Here is a 6,851-nt window from a genome sequence, read left to right as displayed (position 1 = left end):
TGCCCAAGTCCACCAATTTGGTTGGGGTCACGCAAAAGATAATTACTTGTACTGTCCCTCATGTACTGACACCATTGAACAACAGTAGATTTTGAAAGATCGACTTTTTAATGGACTCTTTACCCAAAACAGGCAGTGAATAATTTATTTACTTCGTTTAAAAATAATTATTTACTTTGTTTAGAAAAAAAACTCTTATTCATGTTTTGCGCATGACGCACACGCGCGCTAGGTAGTCGTAGGATCGACTAGTCACGACTCGCTTGCGCGAGTGCGCGCACCGGGACCACACTTGAATAGTACCCAGAGATATTCTGAGGTACACTCCAATCACAGAAATGTTCAGTAAGAATCCAATACTTTAATAAAATTTATGGAATGTTTGTTTCTTGATACAAGTACAGATGTGTGCCAAAACCAATAGGAATTTGTTTTCTCATAACTTGTTCAAGGTGCTATGCAGTGGGACTGAACTTGGAACCATCGGTCTATATAAAAATCCTCACCCGTTAACGAAAAAAAAAGAAGAAAAAAACCCAGCTTGCTGGGTGTTAACAACTGTTTAGAAAACGAATACGAAAATAAAAAATTTGCGCAAACGTACCTGTGGCGGGGGAGAGGACTTTCAGAAAATTCACAAGATCCGATTTTTCCCTCTTAACTTTCAGGAAATGGATATATATTGAAGACTGTATTGGATAATGTAGTCCTAGATATACAATGCTAGAGAGACAGGCTGAATGTGCTCAGTTAGAGATGCCTCAGGGCTAAACAACATTGTCAAATTATAAGTTCAATTGTTCAGGTAAATGTTTATTTCTGAAGAAAAGTAAATTTTCCACTTTTGAATCTGTATTTTTTAAGTAGCCTCCATATTTTACACCAGTGTTTCTTTATTATTTCAGAACATCATATGACATTGGGATAACTGAAGATACATCCTCAATATTTATCATCTTTGAAGACTGCAAGAAAATGATGTACATAGCAAATTCTTTGTAAAGAGTGAATTATATGAAGGAAAACAAGAACAATATATATATATATACACACATTGTGATTCAAGGAGAAAAATAATGGAAAAGAGTGAGAAGCTTGAAGAATTCATTTCCTGTGAAGACATGATTAAAGAGACAGGAAAGTTGTCATATGACTGTGATGCCTGTAAAAGGTCCTTCTCTCGAAAAAGTGACCTCACTGAACACAAGCATATTCATAAAAGAAAGAAGCTGTATTACTGTGATATCTGTGGCAAATCATTCTCCTGCGAAGGCTACTTAACTAAACACAAACGTTTTCATTCACGGGAGAAGCCATATCATTGTGATATCTGTGGTAAATCATTCTCTCAAACTGGTCACTTAACTGTACACAGACTTACTCATACTGGAGAGGAGCCGTATCACTGTGAAATCTGTGGTAAATCATTCTCTCAAAATGGTCACTTAACTAAACATAGACGTATTCATTCAGGAGAGAAACCATTTCATTGTGATATCTGTGGTAAATCATTCTCTCAGAGTAGTAATCTTTCTACACACAAACGTATTCATACAGGAGAGAAACCATATCATTGTGATATCTGTGGTAAATCATTCTCTCATAGTAGTACATTACCAAGACACAAATACATTCATACAGGAGAGAAGCCATATCATTGTGATATTTGTGGTAAATCATTCTCCAAATGTAATGACTTAACTACACATAAACATATTCATACAGGAGAGAAGCCTTATCATTGTGATATCTGTGGTAAATCATTTTCACTGAATAGTATTCTTTCTACTCACAAACGTATTCATACTGGAGAGAAGCCATTTTATTGTGATATTTGTGGTAAATCATTCTCTGGTAGTAGTAATATTTCTACACACAAACGTATACATACAGGAGAGAAGCCATATTATTGTGATATCTGTGGTAAATCATTCTCTGAAAGTAGTACCTTACATAGACATAAACTTACTCATACAGGAGAGAAGCCTTATCAATGTGATATCTGTGGTAAATCATTCTCTCAAAATGGTGATTTAACTAAACACAAACGTAGTCATACAGGAGAGAAGCCATACCACTGTGATATCTGTGGTAAATCATTCTCTGATAGTAGTGTCTTAACTAAGCACAAACGTATTCATACAGGAGAGAAGCCATATCATTGTGATTTTTGTGGTAAATCATTCTCTCGAAATAGTCATTTAACTGAACACAAACTTATTCATACAGGAGAGAAAAGAAAAGGGTAGTTTGTATGGATTCTTTTGTAAACTACTTTTTCTTTTTGATATTTCTGTTTTATGTAATGAAAATTATGAGTCTGAGAATAATGTTTTTCGAAAAATTTTGGTTTTTTTCTTTCTTTTCAAATTTTCTCCGTCTCCTCCCCTACTTCCATGCCCTTTTCATTATGTAGGGACCTCTGTATTACCCGCTGGAAGAAGTAACAGGATATCCTACACCACAAAGTTAGAAAGTTTGGCATATTATTATTATTGTTGTTGTTATCATCATCATCATCATCACTGTTACTGCTACTAGAATATTAAGAACTCCTATGAAATGAACTTCCACACAAACCCATCCAAAATATACGGAACTGACACTCAGCAAAATTTTTAAAAAAAACAAAACATAAACAGCCTTCGAAACACAGTAGATAGCGTTGGTATCATGGTACCAGAGACCATGCACATAGGAGAATGCCTGTGTATACATATTTGTAGATGTATACCTATGTGTGAGCGGATAGATGTATATAGACACACATGTGTACTCACATATATATATATATATGATCTTGACTCATTGAACATCTAAGTATGGTTATGCACACGGACTTATATATTGGAGTGTCTATAACTATTTGTATGACCTCATGTACTGTTTGTAGGCTTTTTATGTGCCCTATAAATTTATATTTTTTATATGTTATATTTTCATTTTTCATTTATTTATTTTACTCTTGCTATACCCTTATTTTTGTTTTTATTTCTATTTCATTTTTGTTTTTATCTCTTACTGTATATTTGTATGGAATTTTTTGTGGATCTCTGAAGAGGTCTAGCAAATCGTGCATGTACTTCCATTTCAGCATTTCATCTGCTAATTACTCCAGCAGGAGCTATTCGGATAGAATTGGGCATGCCAACGCTAGGCCGAAACAGCTGTAAGATTAAGTTTGTTTATTCTCAAATTTATGTACTTTTATTTGTAAACCCGGTTGTCAATATAACATGGTTTGTCATAAACACTTGTACTTTGTGGTTTTTATGTCACTTTAGTTACAAATTAAGTTAATGAATTCAACGGGATACACTGTCTGCAAGTCGTTGGGTACAGCATATTATCCTCCATTTTCTAATTGATATATGAATTTAGGGTAAAACAACCCCCGCTTTTACCCGCTCCCACTTATTACACTTGGTATAACACTAGTGTAACAATAATTGGGTACCCTCCCAGCAGTATATTGGATAGTGGGTTGAATCCTCAACCCCTGACTCTCTTGCATTATATATATATATATATATAGAGAGAGAGAGAGCCCTATATAGAGGATGTAGAAGTACACGTACCAAAATATACCATACTGCAAATGGGCAGAAGGGAAAGGACCCATGGTGGAGTTGCTTTGTACATTCGTGAGGACCTCACACCCCAGGTCCTACTGTCATACTCAAATTCAATATATGACATGTTATATACATAAGACAACACAATATAGTCATATGCAATACACATCGCCCACTAGATGCTCCAAACCACACCAGGCAAGTTTGAAGATTGCTTCACAAGAATAAAAGAAACCCCTCAAGAAACTGGAACATCACGTGAGTGTCTTTCTTATGGGTGATTTCAATTTCCCAAGTGTCAAATGGTACGATGGCCTGATGCTCTGAGGAATGACTCTTTGTAAACAAATACAGGTCGTCGAGTCCCTGCTCAGCCTCACCAGTGCCCCATTCATAGAGAAAATTGAGCTCAGACCAACCAGGCCGAATAACATATTGGATCTCTGCTTCACAAACAATATGGACATTGGCAACAAAGACGGTGAGATGGCAGAAACGGCACAAATGCCAGAACAGTTCACCACTGCACAGTGCCAAAGATCCCAACAATGCCATTGTGCTTCAGGACCGGTTACTGCAACAGCCTAGGTTTCATATTCTCCCAAAGACACTGAAGAACCTACACAAAGTAGATGTAGATGTTTTCAAAACAAAAATGGATCTCTTCTTGTCTAGAGATCCAGATGAACCCACCAGCAGGAGGCACAAATGAGGGCAGTAACATCAAACTCCCTTATTCACAAAATATGCCACATATCAGAGGAGGCTCTTAATAATAAGTATAGCAATACGGCAGTGCCCCAGCATTGCCACGGCTTTGAGCTGAAACTGATGTGTGTGTATATATATATACCAACGTTTATATTTACAACCTCTGAAGTGTAAAATGTTTGTCTCCTAAAAGCTTCATCAAAGTGTATCTCTTACGTGAAGTATTTATTGTTCGACAGACAGGGAATCTTATAAGCTCGCTTGGAACATGTGGAAGTTGGCACCAGGAATGTTAGGATTATTAGGAGGATTATAATCAATGTTTCTACTTAGAATTACCTTCACATAAAATATCTAAAGCTAGTTCAAGAAAAGTTTTGTTACCTAGACAGATAGACTAGAAATGGCATTAACCTGAAAAGTACGGTCAAGAGTTAGCTCCCATGCGTTTCATATAAAATACGCGCATGCGCCGTAATTGTAGTTCCGCATTGGCATTAAAAGTGCATGAATTTATTTTAATTGACTTCTACAAACAGCTTTGATGCGTTTCTCTACTTCACTGAAAGTACGTTTAATATATATTATACACACACTTTATAATCACTCTATCCTTTATGAAACATTTTCTTTAATCTTTTAATTCTGTAGACGATTTCTTGTTTCTTTTTTTTTTTTTGTCTTTATCTTTTATGCACGAGAAGTGTTTATTTGTGCGAGATTTCGCTGCTATTTCTAGCAATGGGTAAGGGATGTCTATGATTTGTGCGAGATTTGACTGTCATTTCTTGCTAGGGAAGAGGGATGTCTATTGTTTGTACGATATTTGGCTGCTATTTCTGCCTGTGCAAGCTCCCTTCTACACTCTCCATCGTTGCCATATTAGTTTGTTGTGTGTTCTAGTTTCAGAAATATTCTGAAGCACACTCCAATCACTGAAATGTTCAGAATCCAATACTTCATAACAATTTATGGAATGTTTGTTTCTTGATTGTGATTCAAGTAATACTACAGAAGTTACTAGTCCTATTAAATTATCAAATGAAAAAGCTGAATTACGAAAAGATACAAACAGCTTTGATAACAAAAGTACACAATCATGAAAACAAGGTATAAATATCATATCACTTTAAGCATTAGAGCATAACAAACAATTTATTGTAAATATTAATTTCAAATTTTGGCACAAGGCCAGCAATTTCAGGAGAGGAGATAAGTTGATTACATCAACAGATGTGTGCCGAAACCACTAGTAATTTCTTTTCTCATAACTTGCTCAGGTTGACATGCAGTGGGACAGAACTTGGAACCATATAGTTGGCAAGAAAGGTTCCTACCACACAGCCATGTCTGACCCAATTTTTGCAGTTTTCAGAAACAAAATATTTTTTCAGTCCTAAATTCCTTTACATGAAACAAGCGTATTTAACAGCAAAAGAAAAAAAAAATGAAAGAAAAGAAAAGATAAAAATTTCCAAACAAGATATCTTATAATATTATTCTTTTTGTTTTTGTCCATTTTTGGGCATGTGTTATGCTTATGGTTACGGAGGTAATGACTGGAATGGAAAAATATTTATTGAGAAAGCAAATGGAGACAAAGTCAGAAATAGTGGAATCAATGAGAAAAGTAAAAGAAACACAATTGAAAGAGAGGGAGATGATTTATATTCTGAATTATACGATTTTTAAAAACATAATTTACTTCATAACTCTCTATGTGGTCACATTATCTACTAGAAATGACAGCACATTTCTCTTAAATTTCACCTTTCATTTATGAACATAGAAGACTATATTGGATTATGTAGTTGTAGATATACAGTGCTAGAGACACAGGCTGAGTGGAATGTCTTTAACCATATTTCTGCTCAGTTACAGATATCTTAGGGCTAAACAACAATGTCAAATTATAAGTTTAGTTGTTCAGGTAAATATTTATTTCTGTAGAAATGTAAATTTTCCACTTTTGAATCTGTATTTTTTACGTAGCCTCCATATTGTAAAATATGATGTTTCTTTATTATTTCAGAATATATGACATTGGGATAACTGAAGATACATCCTCAATATTTATCATCTTTTAAGGCTAATAGGAATTTACAAATTCTTTGTAAAGAGTGAACTATAAGAAGGAAAGCAAGAACATTATATATACATTGTGATTTGAGAAAAAAATAATGGAAAAGAGTGAGAAGATTGAAGAATTGATTTCGCATGAAGACATGATAAAAGAGATGAGAAAGCCATCACATGACTGTGATGCCTGTAAAAGGTCCTTCTCTCGAAAAAGTGACCTAACTGAACACAAACATATTCATAGAAGAAAGAAGCTGTATCAATGTAATATCTGTGGTAAATCATTTTCTCACAGTAGTAATCTTTCTAAACACAAACGTATTCATACGGGAGAGAAGTCACATCATTGTGATATCTGTGGTAAATCATTCTCTCAGACTATTCATCTTTGTACACATATGTGTATTCATACAGGAGAGAAACCATATCATTGTGATATCTGTGGTAAATCATTCTCTCATAGTAGTGCTTTATCAAAACACATAT

General features: G+C 34.8%; 2 pseudogenes; both read left to right on the top strand.

The window, feature by feature from the left end:
- The window catches only part of LOC128251096 (zinc finger protein 208-like), a 26,097-nt pseudogene extending 19,252 nt beyond the window's left edge, over positions 1–6,845 (top strand).
- LOC106873060 (zinc finger protein 208-like) overlaps positions 6,467–6,851 on the top strand; it is a 45,776-nt pseudogene continuing 45,391 nt past the window's right edge.

The sequence above is a fragment of the Octopus bimaculoides genome, chromosome 28 (assembly GCF_001194135.2).
Source record: "Octopus bimaculoides isolate UCB-OBI-ISO-001 chromosome 28, ASM119413v2, whole genome shotgun sequence".
NCBI lineage: Eukaryota > Metazoa > Mollusca > Cephalopoda > Octopoda > Octopodidae > Octopus > Octopus bimaculoides.
This window is presented reverse-complemented; position numbering and strand designations above follow the sequence as displayed.